At 41.7% G+C, this 20,398-nt stretch overlaps 1 protein-coding gene across 6 annotated transcripts in view; it reads right to left on the bottom strand.

The window, feature by feature from the left end:
- GSK3B (glycogen synthase kinase 3 beta) overlaps positions 1-20,398 on the bottom strand; it is a 184,074-nt gene that overhangs the window by 149,449 nt on the left and 14,227 nt on the right. The gene's annotated exons all lie outside the window — the stretch shown is intronic.

Consider the following 20,398-nt stretch of genomic DNA (forward strand, 5'->3'; position numbering starts at 1 on the left):
AGCCATCATCCAGTTAATGCAGGCCAATTCGTAATTATTAAATACTTTCCATCTAGTTTGGTTACAGCACATGTCAGGAAGTCAGTATTCTTCTCCGAGACCTGCCAATGAACAGCATAAACAGCACAGGAAGGGGGGCTGAGGATTAATTACTGTTCATAAACAGGGATGTGGCATAATAATTTTAAAGCAATGAGTACAAGTTGTTTTCTGAGACATTACTCCCCCCATATCCCACAAACAAGGTAAATCCCATAAATTTAAAATACCACATTTAGAAGAATAAAATATCAATTTGTGCACACAATAGAAAAAAAAACTGAGATGTTCCCCTCGACATCAAGTAGTTCCAACAGAAAATCAGATGTTTTTGTACATGTGCTTGCTGGTCATACTCCCTGTAAACATAAATAATAGTCACAACAGCACTTTCTATTTTATGTAACTAAAAGCAACATGAAGGCACCAACTTCCCCCCTCATCCACAAATCCCACAGTACCCAAAAACTTTCCATGACCCATATCCCATAATCCTGAAGGTACAAAAAAGATTATGTGATACAGTGGGCCATGGGACAACTGTTTTTGGATGTTGGCCTTAAAAAACTACCAATGCAGAACATCCAAAAAGGTCAGAGAACGCAATGTACGTTAGCTACATTTTAGCCAAAGATTACCAGTGTGCACTGAAACCTTCAACCCTAGCACACGTTCAGATTACAGTGGTCAGTTCAGAATGATGCAACAGCCGCAGTCTGCCTCATGAGATCAGCATGCACAGCACACTTGGCAGTATCCGAGTCCAAACCAACAGCCTCAGATGGTACAAGCAAGCGTAGATGGAGTTAAGGGTGAACTGCCAGCCAGCAAGCCAGTGTTTTATTAAAGCTTGACTGATATGAAATGTGCGACTGAACAGGGCTGAAATTAAATGTGCAGCAAAACAGTCTTTAAAAATGTATATGTTCCAGCAATATTAACTCCCTGAATACTGAATGGATTTAAAATCCTAATCACAAAAGGATAGTGCTAGTTGTCCGATTGACATGTTGTAGCCATGTACATTTGAGCTTTCTAAAAAAAACTGCACAGTGATTCATGTACAAATCCTTTTGAATGAAGGGATGAGGAGAATGTGTGCCTTGTTTCATTCTATAAGGCTGCATGACTATTCCTTTTGTTTAATTAATTTTTACTTCCCCTATTACAAATCCTGACATGAGAAGATTAGCCTGAACCCCAGCCAGACCAAAAACTACAACCTATTCTTGAATGGTAAAAGGGTTTGCTTCAGAGCAGCATGACCTCTTTATGGAGACTGAGAATACCACTTTTAAACTCCTGACGACTCTGGGAGCGAGGAGACCATGTTTAGAACACAAACTCCAATTTACTGCATTGTTCTGCCATTAGACTACTAAACTGAAACACAAAATCTTTTCAAATAGTTGTTTCACATTTGGTGGATAGGTGAAAAGCTCATTTCTAACCTTAGTTCTGCTGCTTCTATCATCCCCTGCCAATATGCATGTGCATTTACAGAGTTGCTGATTTTTCTAGATTACTGCAATAGTTATTGTGCATCCAAGACAGAAATTAGGTCCTAATTTGGAGGAGTAAAACGGGAACAGAAACCCGAGGTCCTTAGTTATGTGCAGTATAACAACTATAATGAGCTCAGATGGTTATTTCTTTGTTTCACAGATTACTACTAACAGGAAGAGTATTTTCCTAAAGAAAAACCCTTTGCTTTCTGAAAGAATGGCTGTCTCTGGGCAAGGGCATAGCACAGAGAACTTTAGCACATAGAATTGCAGAACTCATGCATTATATTCACTTTCCACTTCAGGGAAAACATATGAGGTGGTCCTAGTTATTAGATTCTTAGCCTTCCAGACAAAAAAAAAAAAAAAAAAAAAGCAAGCCTAAAAATCCAGCCATTACACAGAATATGCACAACATCCACTGCAATCTCTCATCACAACAGGAGCAGGTTGTAATAATCCATTAATAAAATAAGACTCTGTCTTCTGGATACAAGATATTTTCTGAGTTGCTAACCACTGTATTTTATTAAACATTAATTACACCTCTACCCCGATATAACGCGACCCAATATAACACGGTAAAGCAGCACTCCGGGGCGGGGAAGGGGGAGAGACAAATTTTTATGGGACCTGGTTTAACCCCTGGGGGCAGGCAGCCATGACGGTAAAGAGACAGCCATGGTATAAAGAAGAGATAACTGTGGGTGGTAGAGGAAAGGATGGAGTCACCAGGAAAAAATGGGGCTGGCACAGGAGCATATAGGAGACATATTGGGAGGAACAAGAAGTGGGAGAACTAAGGAATCCAGGAGACTGAATGAGCATAGGAATTGCCAAATTGGATCAGACCTAGTCCAGTACCCCAGCTTCAACAGTGACAAGCACCAGCTCAGTAGAGATTTAAGAGTTCAGCAGCTAAATGAGCTGAAGATTTTATCTGCATTGGGCATGCTTCCCCCCCCCCCCCCCACCTCCACAGCTCTGATCTGCAACCAGACAATATATGTGCAATCTTTACAGAACTGAGCATCCCAAGGTTGAGCGGGACTTTCCCTGGAATTGTTGTTCCCAGCTGCTGTGGTGCCAGGCATAGGAACTATAAGCAGGGCTATACTTTTAGTGCTTTCAATGATCCCGCTGCTAGTGCCCAGGAACGTTGAAAAGGAGGAAGCTGCCTGACTCAAATGCAGAGGGGTAAGGAATAAGGAGAAGAGTGGGGAAAAAAAGGGGATTAAGGGCTGGAGCTCTGGAGGAGAAAAAACCATGGGTGGAGACAAGGGAAGAATTGGACAGAAGGGGCAAAACAGAGGCAAAAGGTCTGTAACACTGATCCCAACCGTTATGATTTTCACGACATATGAGGGTTTTCTTAAAACCCCATCTCCTGAATATATGCGCTTAGGAGAAATCTCTGCTTTAATTTTAAACAGAAAGTAAGTTTCTAGGATTCATTGCTGCAGAGAAAAAAGAACACAACCCAAGAGCACTCCAAAGGCTCAGAAACCAGAAGGCAGATACAAAGAACCACAAAATTATTATTTTTTTAAAAAATCATGATGGGGGGGCTCAACTACTCCTTTTTGAACACTTGGGGCTGGCAATACTGCTGTGAATACTAGAACACACTCCCTTGCAGAATACAGAACTGAATCCATTCTGACTCAACATTCCTCTGACGTCTAGCTAATATCTGAAACCCTGTGGCAAAATGTTTGTCATCTCCCTCTAGGAACAGCCTACTACCACAACCAGTTACTTTTGTTAGTTCAAGTGGCAGAAGTTTGTGTTGTGCACCTAAGAATTTCAACCCTGCTAATATAATAGCCCATATGGAGGTCATTGTTGTTCTACGTGACAATTTTTTTAAAATGTGATTTCCTAAGCTTTTAAAAAACTTAAATTGAAAATAAAACTTTAAGAATCAGACAACTTAAATCCGGCTTTCCCTAACTTTTGAATGCTAGACTGTGCCAAGTTAATGTTCTTTTAAATATAAGCTTTTTTAAAAATGTCATTTTCTATGCTTTGATCATGTCCTGACATTTGGTACCTTCCACCAAACCTGATACAGCAGCTATTTTAATGACACTGCATATTTTTGCTAGCAGTTCAGCTGCTTCATCCCTGAGCTCCTTCAGAATGTTTGGATAGACACCATCTGACCTTGTGACTTCTTGCTTTTTAGACTTTCAATTTGTTTCATCATCTATTCTTCAGACACCTTGGTCTCCAATAGTATCTCATCTTTCTTACCAGAAAAGAGCAGGTATCTCCCCAACATCCTCTGTGCAAAGAAATCATGTATGGTTTCAGCAAGGCCAGGCGTTAAGTTTCTATGGCTCATGATCCTTTGTCTCTCTGTGAGAGTCTGCCAATTTTCATGAAATGTGGTTCACCATGAGTTTGTGACTTGTGAGACAGAACCAAAAGACCCGAACCATCAGCTTTCCTTTACATGGGAACAACTTTTAAACCCTACTGAGCTGCGCTGAATCCAGATTGGTAGTCTACAGATGAAATGTGCTGAAATGACAATGCCCTGAGTTGGCACGTATTGGGACACAGGATAACTTATAAGCAGACAAACAGTAAAGAAAAAGCTATGTTAAAAGCTATGTTGCAAAGTCAAGCACCAAAATGTTACGAAGTGCCAAAATTAAGGGTACCTGTCCAACCTCAATTCTGCTCTCTTGTATGTATGGTTTACCAGGAATGATCACATACTGTTTTTACCCATATGGATCATCTCTCATGCACATATGTACATATGTAATACTTTACCAAAGGTATGAGCAAGTGCAACCTATCTGTCAAATGCATGACATCAAACAGAAAAATTTCTCAAAGTGGGGGGAAAGTGTTAATGTGTAGATAAGTTTCAGAGTAGCAGCCATGTTAGTCTGTATTCGCAAAAAGAAAAGGAGTACTTGTGGCACCTTAGAGACTAACAAATTTATTAGAGCATAAGCTTTCGTGAGCTACAGCTGACTTCATCGAATGCATTTGGTGGAAAAAACAGAGGAGAGATTTATATACACACACAGAGAACATGAAACAATGGGTTTATCATACACACTAGATATGCCATCATGTGCCAGCAATGCCCCTCTGCCATGTACATTGGCCAAACTGGACAGTCTCTACGCAAAAGAATGAATGGACACAAATCAGACGTCAAGAATTATAACATTCAAAAACCAGTTGGAGAACACTTCAATCTCTCTGGTCACTCGATCACAGACCTAAGAGTGGCTATACTTCAACAAAAAAGCTTCAAAAACAGACTCCAACCAGAGACTGCTGAATTGGAATTAATTTGCAAACTGGATACAATTAACAGGCTTGAATAGAGACTGGGAATGGATGAGTCATTACACAAAGTAAAACTATTTCCCCATGGTATTTCTCCCTCCCACCCCACCCCCCACTGTTCCTCTGATATTCTTGTTAACTGCTGGAATTAGCCTACCTTGCTTGGCACCACATCCTTTCCCCCCCCCGCTGCTGGTGATGGCTTATCTTAAGTGATCACTCTCCTTACAGTGTGATGATAAACCCATTGTTTCATGTTCTGTGTGTGTGTGTATATAAATCTCCTCTGTTTTTCCACCAAATGCATCCAATGAAGTGAGCTGTAGCTCACGAAAGCTTATGCTCTAATAAATTTGTTAGTCTCTAAGGAGACACAAGTACTCCTTTTCTTAATGTGTAGATAAGACTTTTGTAAAAGAATTTTGAGTAAACAAAACATTCTTTAAAATGAATTTTTTCAACTGAAGCTGTGGGTTCATTATGAGCAAAGCAATCAAATTTAAGAGATCAGTTTAAATTCATTTACAAAGTGTTAAAACAAACAAAGTTTGCAGGTTATTTATAAAGAATCTACAATAAAATATCCTTTTTCAGTAATTCTTTCGACTATAATCCTGAACAAATACAAGCTGGTATAAAGATTTGGTTTTGAACACAGAACTCTAAAAACTGACTACAGAAACCAATTCATGCTCCTAAGAGTCATCGAGGAATCTCAGGAAGTTTTAACACTTTAAATCAGAATTTCAACCAACTCATTTATGCTATTTTGGGAATCTGGGGGCACTGAACCTATTCTTTTTAATATATTTTGCTACTTTAATTAAATTGTTGCACTTTTATAATGAAAACTGTTGCTTTCATACGCTGAATGTATTATTGCACATAATTGTTCCTTAGCTATCTCATTATATAAGGAAAATTACAGCTAGCTATGCAAAATTAGAAATGAAAAGAAGCAGTCAGGGGAAAAAAAAAAAAAAAAAAAGAAAAAAAAAAAAAAAAATGTTGTAACACAGCCATAAACATGGTAAAATTTAGTATACTGGTAAAATTTCCAAAAAGTAACAAAAAGATACACAAAGCTTTCAGTTTTATAATGCATTATTGAGAGACAAAAGAGTGCATGTTTTTTACTTCCAAAACTAAGGGTTCGGCTCTCATCTTTGCATATAAATGCCCATCATTAACAGTGATATATCCACATGCCGAGAGAAAAAGAAGTATTTTAAAACACCATTAATTACACTAAACTACAACTTTCCAAGTTCATACTTCACAAATTAAAACACAGACTTCAAAAAACACATGCAGAGATCACAAAACAAACTGAGTAATAAAACAGTGCTAATCTAGTTCTGCCCATTGGACACTCAAATCTCCATCACAATTATTGTATCTTAATTTCCCCACACTATTAGCAAAACCAATCATTTACATTTTAATTTATACAAAAAGCTTACATTTTGCATTTTTAAAATATGAATATGGCTTGCAATTCAATAGCTCAGAAGGAGGAGAAAGCTGGGTCCTTGTCACTGTACTGATTTCTTATATACATTTCAAACAAATTACGTTTCCTCTCATTTATGTCATTATGTAGTAAAGCAGCTAAAATTACTACCACAGGTCCCTCTTTCAGTTGCATTTGATGACTGAAATGGATTCACCTAGCAATTCATGCCACAAGTTTCAAATCAGTTTTATAAGATGACTAGGACAATTCCCACAATTATTTAAAATGGATCAAGATGCTTATTTAGTCAAAAATTCAAACTGACCTTTTAGGTCATATCTATTACTTGAACAGATGCAAACAACCAATGTTTGCAATTTAGAAATTGCACTAGTAAACAGATCACTAAATAACGGATTCAGACAGGACACCTGTCCTGACACAAGGCATTCTACAAGCATAGCAGGCAAGCTGATTAAGCATTTGTCTAGACAAGCCAACAAAAACCTACATCCTGAAGGAGTTCCTTCACAATTAGTTTGCCCATTTCCCTTATGTCTGAAGTTTTGTTTATACCAAATTAAAAATGTATGCAGTCATGCTAAAAATATATACCTTTGAGCAGGTAGGTGAAATAGTAAGTATTTCTGGTCCACAGTCAACTAAAAAGATTACATATATTTATGTCACCACAGCAGAGTGCACAAGAACATGGGGAAGGATTGTCTTGTGACTTGTTTCTGCCAATCTAGACTGATGACTATCCCACCAAACATTTCTGCAGCCAGGCCTTGACCAACAGATACACCCAATACTTCAGCAAAAAGACATAAGCAATTTCCTGAACATGTTAGGGCCTCCAGCCAGTCTTGACTCTTCATGGACCGGTGGACCAACCACAAGGTTGTGGTTGAAATTTTTGGAGCTGTCCAAGGGGCAAGACCAACTTTCATTCCACAGCCAAGTCCTTCCTGTCTTTGCAGCTTTGACAAATACGTTTCTTAAATAAAACTACCCACAGGAACAGGCCATCTTGTGAAACGAGTTTTTACAGCATCCAGATCATGATTATAGTCCCACTTCTCAAGATATCAGGATGATTACTAATCTCACCTTTCAAATCCAAATGCAAGATCCATCTCTGCATCCTAGCTTTCTCTTTAGGTTTCAGAGTAGCAGCCGTGTTAGTCTGTATTCGCAAAAAGAAAAGGAGTACTTGTGGCACCTTAGAGACTAAATGCATCCGATGAAGTGAGCTGTAGCTCACAAAAGCTTATGCTCTAATAAATTTGTTAGTCTCTAAGGTGCCACAAGTACTCCTTTTCTTTTAGGTTATTTTCTTTAAGATTCATTACTGCTATCACATATTACCCGACTACAATAGGCCATGAGAGGAAAAGGACAACATGACAAAAAGCCACTGGTTTTCATAGATATTAAGGTTAGAAGGGACCATTATGATCATCTAGTCTGATCTCCTGCACAATGCAGGCCACCGAATCTTACCCACCCACTCCTGCAATAAACCTCTTCTTGTAATGCTTTTTAGATTTCATCACAATGAGCATGGCACAGACACTTAGGTCTGGTCTACACTTAAAAATTAGCTACATGAAAAATTTTGTGAGGTTGACCTAACCCCTACTGAGGCCATGCCACTGTAGCAGCTGTGGTGTAAATATACACATAGATTAGCAAAGAATGTCAGAGCAGAGTGCTTACTCCCCTTAAAAATTCAATGCAGATTTAAAGGTGCATTCTCCACCTGTATCAATTACATTGTCTTAGATATAATTTTCTGTATATGAATCAGGAAATTATTAGCTATGCTGTTCTACAGAGCCCCTTAATAGCACCCCCACTAGGGCTATGAATCTGACTGGCTGCAAACTGAGCGAGAACAGAAGAGCACAGATAAAATGGTTACCATGACCAGCATCTTCCCAATGAGGGCAAAGAAATGTAAGGCTTCATCTCAGAAACAGTGAACGTAGACCCCATCTCCAACTCTGAGGGAAGACACGGAATAGTCTGACAGTCACAGTAGTGCAGTACCACTCAGTGCTGGCGAACGGGGTCTCAAATTTGATGTAGTTGGTACTGATGACAGCATATGTGGCTTAACCCTTGACAAAACAGGCTGGGCAAGGGCTGTCTGTGCCAAAACCTTGCCCACCGGTGGTATCACAGGCTGAGACTCTGCAGCCATAGTGGAATGGAATGCCCCAGCTTACACAGACCATGCTGGAGACTCTGATGCAATCAGTACCAATAAGTCTATATCCTGGACAAGCAGAGAGGCAGAGTAAATCTCTGGCTGCAGCATACACCTCTGGAGTTCTCGGCACCAAAAGGCTGCCGTGGTCTGATGCCTGCTGCACCAAGGAAGCAGGAACAGTCAAAGGAGCTGGTCTAAATGGCACAGAGGCTGGTGTTGGAGTCCACAACTCTGTTTGATAGGAGGAGGAAGCACGTGGTGCCAGGGAGTGCTGAGGCAAGGCTGGCACTGTACCTCCAAGTACCCACCCTTCCTGAAGATGCCACTGGAGACCTAGATCTCCTAGCAGAAGCAGATCTTCCAGCATTTAAAAATTGGTGACCATCTGATTTCTTATGTCTCTTACACAATACCAGGAAAGGTGCCTCTCCTCAGGAGAGGTACCTAGGAGGAGAGAAAGTGATATCTCGAGGAGTACTCCTAGATAGAGTGTATGCCTCTGCATTACAGATGCTTGCCAAAAGTTGCTTCTTTGCATTAGTTTCTCATATCTTGTTGCTACTTCTCAGAGCAGGGCTGGGGAGGTGATTTAACTTTTAGTGACCAAGAAAACATGTAGCAAATGTATCTATAGCCTTTAATACTTTGAACACCATAGTTCTCAGGGGCATGGAAGATGGCTCTAAAACTTCATGTCCACATGAGATGGGAGAAAAAAAGGAAGCAATCCTGGAAACATAGGACTCGACGGGACTCTAGTTCATCTAGGTCAATGGTTCTCAAAAACTTTTGTACTGGTGACCCCTTTCACACAGCAAGCCTCTAAGTGTGCCTCCCCCCCCCATAAATTAAAAACACTTGTTTATATATTTAATATTATAAATGTTAGAGGCAAAGTGGGGTTTGGTGTGGAGGCTGACAGCTTGCGACCCCCTTGTAATAACCTCATGACCCCCTGAGGTGTCCCAACCCCCAGTTTGAGAACCCCTGATTTAGGTCATTTAGTTCATCCCCTGCATTGAGACAGGATTAAGTATACTTAGACCATCCCTTACAGATGTTTGTCTAACCTGTTTGTTAAAAATTTCCAATAATTGGGATTCCACAAACTCTCTAGGTAACCTGTTCTGATTCTTAACTATCCTTACAATTTGAAAGATTTTTCCTAAAATCCAACCTGAATCTCCCTTGCAACTAACTAAGCCAATTACTTCTTGTCTAACCCTCAGTAAACATGGAGATCAATTGATCACCGAAAGGTTTTAAAAAGAGGACATAATTAAAGACTTATGCCCCCTCAGCCTTCTCTAGACTAAAAACATGCCCAATTCTTTCAACCTCTCTCACTGGTCTTGTTTTCTAAGCCTCTTTGTTGCTCTCCTCTGGACTCTCCAATGTGTTCACATCTTTCTTAAAGTATGGCACCCAGAACTGGACAATGTACTCCAGTTGAGGCCTTACCAATACAGAATAGTGCAGAACAAAGTTACCTTAGATACAACACTACTATTAATACATCCCAGAATGACAATTGCCTTTTTCACCGCAGCATCTCATTATTGACTCTCATTCAATTTGTGATCCAGTACAACCTTCAGATCCTTTCCTTCAGTACTGCTGCCTAGCCAATTATTCCCCATTTTGTAATTATACATTTGGTTTTTCTCTTTCTTAAGTGTAGTACTTTGCACTTATCTTTATTGAATTTCATCTATGGTTTTTGGCCAATTCTCCAACCTAACAAGATCATTTTTAATTCTAATCCTGTCCGCCAAAGTACTTTTAATCCCTCCCATCTTGGTGTCATTCACAAATTTTAAGCACGCTCTCCACTCCATTATCTAAGTCATTAATGAAAATATTGACTAGTACTAAACCCAGGACAGACCCTGCAAGACCCACTAGATCAGTACTCCCAGTTCGACAGCAAATCTTAACTATTCCAAGCATGGTCTTTCAGTCAGTTGTGCACCCACCTTATAGTAATTTCATCCAGACCAGATTTCCCTAGTTTGCTTATGAGAATGTCATGTGGGGCAGTGTGAAAAACCTTACTGAAGACTAAAGTCTATTGCTTCCCCCATACAATAGGCTTGTTATGTCAAAGAAGGAAATTAGGTTGGTTCGGCATAATTTATTCTTGACAATTCCATGTTGGCTATTACCCATTACTTTATTATCCTCCAGGTTTGAATAAATTGATTGTTTAATAATTAGTTCCAGTATGTTTCTGGATATTAAAGTTAGGTTGACAAGTCTGTAATTTACCAGTTACTCCTTTTTTCTTTTTGAGGATAAATACTATGCTTGCCCATATCCAGTCCAACTGTCCTCCATGAGTTCTTAAAGATAATAGCTAATGGTACATAGATTTACTTTGGTTCCTTAGGAACTTTAGGATGAATTTCATCAGGTCCTCATACTCTTGAATTCATCTAACTTACTAAGTATTATTTAACTTGTTCTTTTCATAGTCTGGCTAGAGATCCTTCTCCCTTGTTGTTAAACTGTATTAAACACCTGGTCACAAACTTTTTTTAAGTGAAGACTTAAGTAAAAAGGCATTAAATGTTTCAGCCTTCTCTATGTCATCCCTTATTTGCTCGCCTTTCTCATATCAAAGAATTCCCCAACTGTATACACTTCTACGCTGAATTTGAATGTCCTCTACTCAAGGCAAAACCCACGTCCAAGTATGCTACTGCATATTACTGATGTTTCAAAACAAGCCAAGAGATCTTGAAATGAACTGAGTGGTGGTCCAGCAGGAAATCACCCTGCAGCCTGGCTGAGATATAATGAAAAGATCGTGTTTCAATTTCCTTCTTTACATGGCCTCCCATAACCAAAGTGCTGAGCACTTCCCAAAATTATAGAGATATATCCCTCCCTGCACATACCTCCAGTCTGAAGGGACCAAACTGTTTATTCTGTATATTTTGTTTTAAATTAGGTTATTGTAAGAAGACTCTGTCAAAGTGGGTTTTGTATTGTGCCCTAAAACCACAGAAATTTGTGCTCCTCCTGATCTTTCCTAGGAGTGGATTCCAGATTTGTGGGCCAGTTTCCAAGGAAGCTCTGTCTCCCATACACATACATCTCACTCTTGAAGTTGACAGTTCCATTGCTCCAGTGTAAGATAGTTCGTGGATCTCACAGGGCAGACAGTCCCCTCCAGTAACTCAAGCCAATCCCATTAAAGGCTTTGAAGGGGAGGACTGAAACCTTGAATCTGAACCAGTACTCAACAGGAAGCCAGTGAAGAATGTGGTGCACTGGAGGGACTGCAACCTTTAAAAAAAAGGCTATAATTGGTTCAGAACTTAACAGCCCGTCTGATCAGCAACATAATGGAGCAGTCAGAAAGAACATGAGCCAGATGTTACTGAACAGTAGGGTTCATTGACACTGGGGTGGGATGTGCCTGTCTTGCCTGTCTCACATTTATCGCCATTAAAAAAATAAGACAACAAATCAAACAAAAAATTTTGAAGAGCTATTTTAGTAAAACATTTTAATAAGGTAAGTAACGAAGAGTGAATTCAAACAGGACCAAAAAATTGGTAATGGTCTGAGTTAGGAGCCAAGCATTTTAAAAATAAAAAGCCCTGCTTTGGGGCACAAACTGAATAGGCAAATCTCTTCCCAGCAGTATAATATGCCTGAATATTTGGTAATCTATTCCTGTTAAAAACAATAAATTGTGTTGAGGTTAAAACAGCCAAATAATAATGCATTCACACACATCATAACTGTGGCTAAAAACCAATATAGCCCAAATGTGAAAAGTGTTAAAAACTTTATAGCTGGGCAACCTTATGCTGCGGGACTTTTTAAAGGCAGTATGCAATGCTGCTAACTGACTTGTGAAATGACTTGCATGAGGCAGAGGCCTTCCAAGTGACCTAAAATGCAGCATTTTAATCAAAACAGGGCTCACAAATCTCCTTATATGAATACATCTCAGTAGATTACTTTTCACTTACACAAGTCACTTTTTCTCTTAAAGGCTGGAAAAAGTCCAGTGGGATGCCCATTTCGCCCCGCCCCGCCCCCCACACCCATCCTACTCCTCAGGCCCCATATTGTAGCAACATGCCCTATGACCGAAGAGGTCAGCAGTAGCTATGGCTGAACCAGTCAATGCTACTTTTTGTGGGGGTCAGAACCAAAGTGTGAAGGACAAAGCATAGGACTCCAATCTGATCTCATGTGGCAATAGGTCACTGGATCACTAGGCTTCAGAAGCCAGTTTACACGTACTGCTTTTCTGCAAATAGATTAAGCACAATATTTGCTGTGTTATGGTGATCTGTTATTTAGCATTAACCTCACAAATGCATTCTGAACACTGAACTTGGGCTCACCTCTGTAGCCAAACTGGCTGAATGGGGGAGGTAAATGTTACTTTGTCTGCACACTTTAACATGCTGAAATACTAGGTTTGCCATTGAGAGCTTTATTCCCCCCCTCCAGGCAGATGAAGCAATTCTTCTCCACCTATCCTTGCATAGGCAAACTCAAAGGGGTCTATCCAATGGGGAATTCTAGCCTCATGTCAGCAGACATACGAACTACTGGCACTGCAATAGCACTGAGTTTTCAGACCTTTCTATCCAGAAAAACAATTTTTGACCCTGTTTTTAAAATAAAATACTGAGAGATCAAGACAACGACCCAAACTAAAGTTTAAATGTCTTGACAACTCTGGCAACACATTACTGAGGAACACATGCCATCCATCAGACTCTCTCCAAGTGGCAAGTCTGACCAGAATTTGAAACTCATCTCACTGTGTTTGAAAACTTCAAAAATAAGAAAATGTAAATTGCTGCTTGGGACTTCCTTGCAGGTTCCCAATATCCCAGCTCCAACTACAGCCTCTCATATACCTAACAAATGTAGTGACATCATGACAAGAAAAATATGAAAAAGTCATGTGTTTTTTTTAAAAAAAAAAAAAATCAACTTCATCTAATCTGGGGACCAAACACACTAATTCTTTAGCCATAATCATCAGACTATTGCATGGTGTCTCTACAGGGCAGAGATATGGCAGTTTGGGTACCTTAACTGTGCATTTCCATGTCTTAACATGTTTGGATTTCTTTTGATGTGTATGTACTTACTGGGTTTGAACATCCTGATTTTGGAATAATTATAACAACCCAGTAATGTTTCTTATCTTATAATTACCAATATGTACTCTCAACCTTAACGTAGGATTTCTATCTGGAAATGTACCTTAGTATTCAATATATACATATGAATAATGTCTCTAGCACACATGAAGATGGGGCCTGAGCTCAGTTGCTTTAATAAAAAGTGAGCGTGAGGAGAAAACACCTTGCTATGCCAGATATTTCCCCATCAATGAACAGATTTCCACACTGTAGAACCGCACACCGCAGATTACAAACCCTTCCTTCTCGTCCCCCAGGCTAACTACAGCTGATTAATTTTGCATTCCCAAACTAATTAGTTTCCGGTCTAACCTCACCAGCCATAAAGGAAATTTAAATCACAGTCTCGTCAGTATAAGCTCCATTCTCACCACATGCCAAACCACTGAACTAGAGACCCCCTCCCCCACCCTTGTGTTTTAATAACAGATTCAGACCTGCATCATCCATTATATATCCAGCCCTTCTGACACATGGAGAATGAGTAAGAGAATTAAGGGGGGGGGGCAAAGGGGAGAGACCATTGCTGCACACAAGCAAGCTGCATAGGGGCCAGGGCAGAAGCTGCAGGCTTGGAGAAGGCCCTCCCTTGATTCCCAGCTCACCCTCAACAGTGGGGTATCTTCCATAATGATCACATCCTGTGGAAAGTGTGGGGACAGGAATGCTTATCAGGCCCCCCCTACAGTGCTGGCTCTCCCCACATGCCCAGTGTACAGCAGGGTTCGGGAAAAGTGATTTACCCTGCCCTTGTGGCTACTCATCATTTTGGGGTCTTGTGGCTCATGTGTGCTTGCCTGGGGTCAGCCAGTTAGCGACAGATGTGAGAGTACTGGTGCTGTTTTAAATCACTGAATCAGTGATCTGTGTGTTGCAAACAATACTGCTTCTGCAAAATGTTGTGTTTAAACTTCACAGAGATGACCTTGGGAGCCCAGCCTCCCTCTTTGTTATTGGCAGCTGAACGGCTGTGCAGAATTAGAGCGCAGCCAAGAAGAACTAAGGAGGACTTTCTGCATAATGTTATGATACACTACACCACCAAGAAACAGGAACTGAAGGAGAGACGGGAGAGCGAGAAGAGGGACTGAAAGGAGAACGCAGCACGCCAGAATGAAGCCACAGAGCGGCTCTTAAAGATTATGGAGTGCCAAGCAGACACGCTCCAGGCGATACTAGCTCTTCAAACAGAGCAGCTCCACACACGCTCTCCCCTGCAGCTGCTGTTGCAAAACTCTTTCCCACGTGCCCCCCAAACATCGCCAACACGCTCTTATCAACCTCCTGGCTCCAGTCTATACCCGTGGCATTCCACTCCTCCCCGTCACAATCCAGCACTGTGGACTCCCACTACCTACTGCAGTCAACACCTGTCCCTCTGCAGTTTAGTCCTGCTGAAGTACAGTACCCGCTGCACCGCACTCCAAAGGAGAAGGTTGGATATGATCCCTGGACATGCACAAATCTTTAGCCATCCTGGGACGACTCCACCTGGGACCTTCCTTCCCCATCCCTGCTGATGTTTTTTTCATTTGACTCTCTCCTCCGGTTGTTGTCTTTTAATAAAAGAATTGCGTTGATTTGAAAGCAATCTTTATTCTATTAATTGAAAGCAAAAAGAGCCCTGGAAAACAACATACAATTATTGCATCATGTGCACCAATCACCTCCTAGAACTACAAGCACTGCAATCCCGAGCACAGCAACAAATATTAGCATTGAACTGGTTAGCGACAGATCGGTAGCAGTCTGCACTTTGAAAGCTGGCTACTCCAATCACCACCCGCTTCTCCAATGACAGGGCAGCTCTCATTCTCGTGTCCTTGCGCTGCAGGGCTGGGGCGAGCTCATCACACAGTCCCATGAAATGGCTTTCCTCATGCGAAAGTTCTGCAGCCACTGCTAGTCATCCCAGACGTGCAGGACAATGTGATCCCACCAGTCAGTGCTTGTTTCCCAAGCCCAAAAGCAGCATTCCAGACTGTGGTTAGCACCTCCATGAATGCCACAAGCAATCGCATGTCATAGCTACTATGCATGGCGAGATCAATGTCGCACTCCTCTGGCCTTTGTAGTTTAAGGAATAACTCCACTGTCACTCATGATGTGTTGGTCACAGCGAGCAGCATACTGGTCAGCAGTTCGGGATCCATTCCTGCAGCCTGAAGAGGCAGGGTGCGCAGTACACAAACCATTGAAAGGTGGCGCCAAATGCAGAGGGAAGCACATGGATTTCTGGGATGCGAAGCAATGCATCACAGATAGGACCCAGGATGCCCTGCGACTCCCTCCACCTTCCCACAAATCTTAGTGGCAGAAGAGAAAGAGGTGCTCTTTGGAATAGCTGACCAGAGTGCACTGCTCCAAATACCGCTGCAAGTTCCGCAAGTGTGAACACGCTATTGCGGATGCTGACAGTGTGAACATACAACAGTAGTTTCCCTTCAGCGCTCTGAGGGGCACTGTAACTTCGCCAGCGTAGACATGCCCTAAGAACACAAATATTTAAGCACAACAGAGTTCCAAGCTAATTGTTGTTGAGAAGCAAAACCTCGACAAACTACTACCATGGATTGATGTTTTAAGACACACAAATTGGAATGAGAGATCTCTTAGGGTCACATCTAGCTCCTTCCCTGTCAAGCCAGTAGCAAGAATGTTCCATTTTGTACATTTACGAGTCCACTGTCCAGTTTAAAACCTGCCAAAAGTGGAAGTACAAACGGATCTGTTAGAATACTTCTATCTCCATGTCAAGCTACTAATCTGAGCATAGGCCATTATATCAAACTAATTTTTAGAAAAAAAAAAAAAAGAACAGGAGTACTTGTGGCACCTTAGAGACTAACAAATTTATTAGAGCATAAGCTTTTGTGGACTACAGCCAACTTCATCTGATACATAGAATGGAACATATAGTAAGATACACACACACAGAGAAGGTGGAAGTTGCCATACAAACTGTAAGAGGCTAATTAATTAATTTTTAGAGGCATGGAGTTTGAAAGCTGTTTACTGCTCTTTGGCAATAAAAGGAATGCAACCTTTCGAAAAGTTGTTCCAGCCACCATGGTCTTTCCTCCACACAGGCAACATCTGCAACCAATATGCAAACTTCTGGAGGTTTCATATATGTATTTGTTCTGCAACTTTTTGTTCCACTGCAGCCTCCAACTCAGCCAGGAGTGGCTAAAGCAATTGTCCAAGGCAAGACTGCCTAATCTGCCCTTCAGAAGAGTATTCCTTTTCAAAGGAAGCGTTGACGAACGTCCAACAATCAGCCCTCCAAGATTCCACACATCCCATCTCTCTCTCTCTCACACACACACACACACACACACCCTGCCACACACACACCCCTACCTATCAAATATAGCAGTTCTCAGTTCAGTATGCACACATTTGTAGACTAGCACATATTACCCAGAAAAAAGATGATAGGTTCAATTTATAGACTCAGACTTTAAGGTCAGAAGGAACCATTCTGATCATCTAGTCTGACCTCCTGCACAACGCAGGCCACAGAGTCTCACCCACCACTCCTGTAACAAACCCTTAACCCAGAAGTGGGCAAACTACATCCCGCGGGACCGTCCTGCTCGGCCCGAGCTCCCAGCTGGGGAGGCTAGCCTCCGGCCCCTCCTCCGCTGTCCCCCCTTCCCTGCAGCCTCAGCACGATGCAATGCCAGCACTCTGGGCCACCGCTACTGCTGGGCAGCACAGCGGCAGCGTGGCTGGCTCTGGCCAGGCGGAGGGGCTTTGCTGCTCTGAGTAGCAAGGTAAGGGGCATAGGTTCCCGGGGAACAGTCAAGGGACAGGGAGCCAGGGGCGGTTGTATGGGAGAAGGTTCGGGGGGCAGGGGCAGTCAGGGGACAGGGAACTAAGGGTTTGGATAGGCATGGGAGTCCCGGGGGGGCCTCTCTGGGGCGGGGGTGTGGATAGGGATCGGGCAGTCGAGAACAGGGAGAAGGGGGTGTTGGATGGGGGTGGGGTCCTGAGGTTAGGGGCCGGGTCCTGGGAAGGGATGGTCAGGGGACAAGTAGCGTTGGATGGGTCGGGGTTCTGAGGGGGGTGGGAAGTGGGAGGGGGCGGATGGGGGCAGGGATAGGGGCCAGGCTCTTTGGGGAGGAACAGCCTTCCCTACCCAGCCCTCCATACAGTTTTGCAACGTCGATGTGGCTCTCAGGCCCAAAAGTTTGCCCACCCCTGCCCTAACCTATGTTGAGCTACTGAAGCCCTCAAATCATGGTTTAAAGACTTCAAAGTGCAGAAAACCCTTCAGCAAGTGACCTGTGCCCCACGCTGCAGAGGAAGGCAAAAACCTTGAGGGCCCCTGCCAATCTGCCGTGAAGGAAAATTCCTCCCCAACCCCAAATATGGCCATCAGCTAAACCCTGAGCATGTGGACAAGTCACCAGCCAGACACCAGGAAAGAATTCTCTGTAGTAACTCAGATCCCACCCCATCTAACATCCCATCACAGGCCATTGGGCATATCTACTGCTAATAGTTGAAGATCAATTAAATGCTAAAATTAGGCTATCCTATCATATCATCCCTTCCATAAGCTTATCAAGCTTATTCTTGAAGCCAAATATGTCTTTTGCTCCCACTGCTTCCCTTGAAAGGCTGTTCCAGAACTTCACTCCTCTGATGGTTTGAAACCTTTGTCTAATTTCTAGTCTAAACTTTCTGATGGCCAGTTTATATCCATTTGTTCTTGTGTCCACATTGGTACTGAGCTTAAATAATTCTTCTCCCTCCGTGGTGTTTATCTCTCTGATATATTTATAGAGAGCAATCATATCTCCCCTCAACCTTCTTTTGGTTAAGCTAAACAAGCCAAACTCTTTGACTCCCCTTTCATAAGACAGGTTTTCCATTCCTCGGATCATCCTAGTAGCCCTTCTCGTACCTGTTCCACTTTGAATTCATCCTTCAAACATGGGAGACCAGAACTGCATACAGTATTCCAGATGAGGTCTCACCAATGCCTTGGATAATGGTACTAACACCCTCTTATCTTTACTGGAAATACTTCGCCTGATGCATCCCACCGCATTAGCGTTTTTCATGGCCATATCACACTGGCGGCTCATAGTCATCCTGTGATCAACCAATACTTCAAGGTCCTTCTCCTCCTCTGTTACTTCCAAGTGATGTGTCCCCCGTTTATGACAAAAATTCTTGTTATTAATCCCTAAATGCATGACCTTACATTTCTCACTATTAAATTTCATCCTATTACTATTACTCCAGTTTACAAGGTCATCCAGATCTTCCTGTATGATATCCCGATCCTTCTCTGTATTGCCAATACCTCCCAGCTTTGTGTCATCCACAAACTTATTAGCACATTCCCGCTTTTTGTGCCAAGTTCAGTGATAAAAGATTAAATAAGATTGGTCCCAAAACCGATCCCTGAGGAACTCCACTAGTAACCTCCTTCCAGCCTGACAGTTCGCCTTTCAGGTGACCGTTGTAGTCTCCCTTTAATCAGTTCCTTATCCACCTTTCAATTTTCATATTGATCCCCATCTTTTCCAATTTAACTAATAAATTCCCCATGTGGAACCATATCAAATGCCTTACTGAAATCTAGGTAAATTAGATCCACTGCATTTCCTTTGTCTAAAAAAATCTGTTACTTTCTCAAAGAAGGAGATCAGGTTGGTTTGACATGATCTACCTTTTGTAAAACCACATTGTATTTTGTCCCAATTACCATTGACCTCAATGTCCTTAACTACTTTCTCCTTCAAAATTTTTTCCAAGAAATACTTGCATACTACAGATGTCAAACTAACAGGCCTGTAGTTACCCGGATCACCTTTTGTCCCCTTTTCTTAAAAATAGGGACTATGTTAGCAATTCTCCAGTCATACAGTACAACTCCTGAGTTTACTGACTCATTAAAAAATTTTGCTAATAGGCTTGCAATTTCATGTGCCAGTTCCTTTAATATTCTTGGATGAAGATTATCTGGGCCCCCCGACTTAGTCCCATTAAGCTGTTCGAGTTTGGCTTCTACCTCAGATGGGGTAATATCTACCTCCATATCCTTATTCCCATTTGTCATGCTACCATTATCCCTAAGATCCTCATTCGCCTCATTAAAGACTGAGGCAAAGTATTTGTCTAGATATTGGGCCATGCCTAGATTATCCTTAACTTCCACTTCATCCTCAGTGTTTAGCCGTCCCACTTCTTTGTTTTCTTCTTATTTATATGGCTGTAGAACCTTTTATTATTGGTTTTAATTCCCTTTGCAAGGTCCAACTCTACATGGCTTTTAGCCTTTCTCACTTTATCCCTACATGTTCTAACCTCAACAAGGTAGCTTTCCTTGCTAATCCCTCCCATCTTCCACTCCTTGTAGGCTTTCTGCTTTTTCTTAATCACCTCTCTGAGATGCTTGCTCATCCAGCTTGGTCTACATCTCCTGCCTATGAATTTTTTCCCCTTTCTTGGCATGCAGGCTTCTGATAGCTTCTGCAACTTTGATTTAAAGTAATCCCAGGCCTCCTCTGCCTTTATATCCACAAATTCTTTAGTCCAATCCATTTCCCTAGCTAATTTCCTTAATTTTTTAAAATTAGCCCTTTGAAATCAAAAACCCTAGTCACAGATCTATTTTTGTTTATCCTTCCATTTAGTTTGAAGTGAATTAGCTCATGATCGC

The sequence above is a fragment of the Dermochelys coriacea genome, chromosome 1 (assembly GCF_009764565.3).
Source record: "Dermochelys coriacea isolate rDerCor1 chromosome 1, rDerCor1.pri.v4, whole genome shotgun sequence".
Lineage (NCBI taxonomy): Eukaryota > Metazoa > Chordata > Testudines > Dermochelyidae > Dermochelys > Dermochelys coriacea.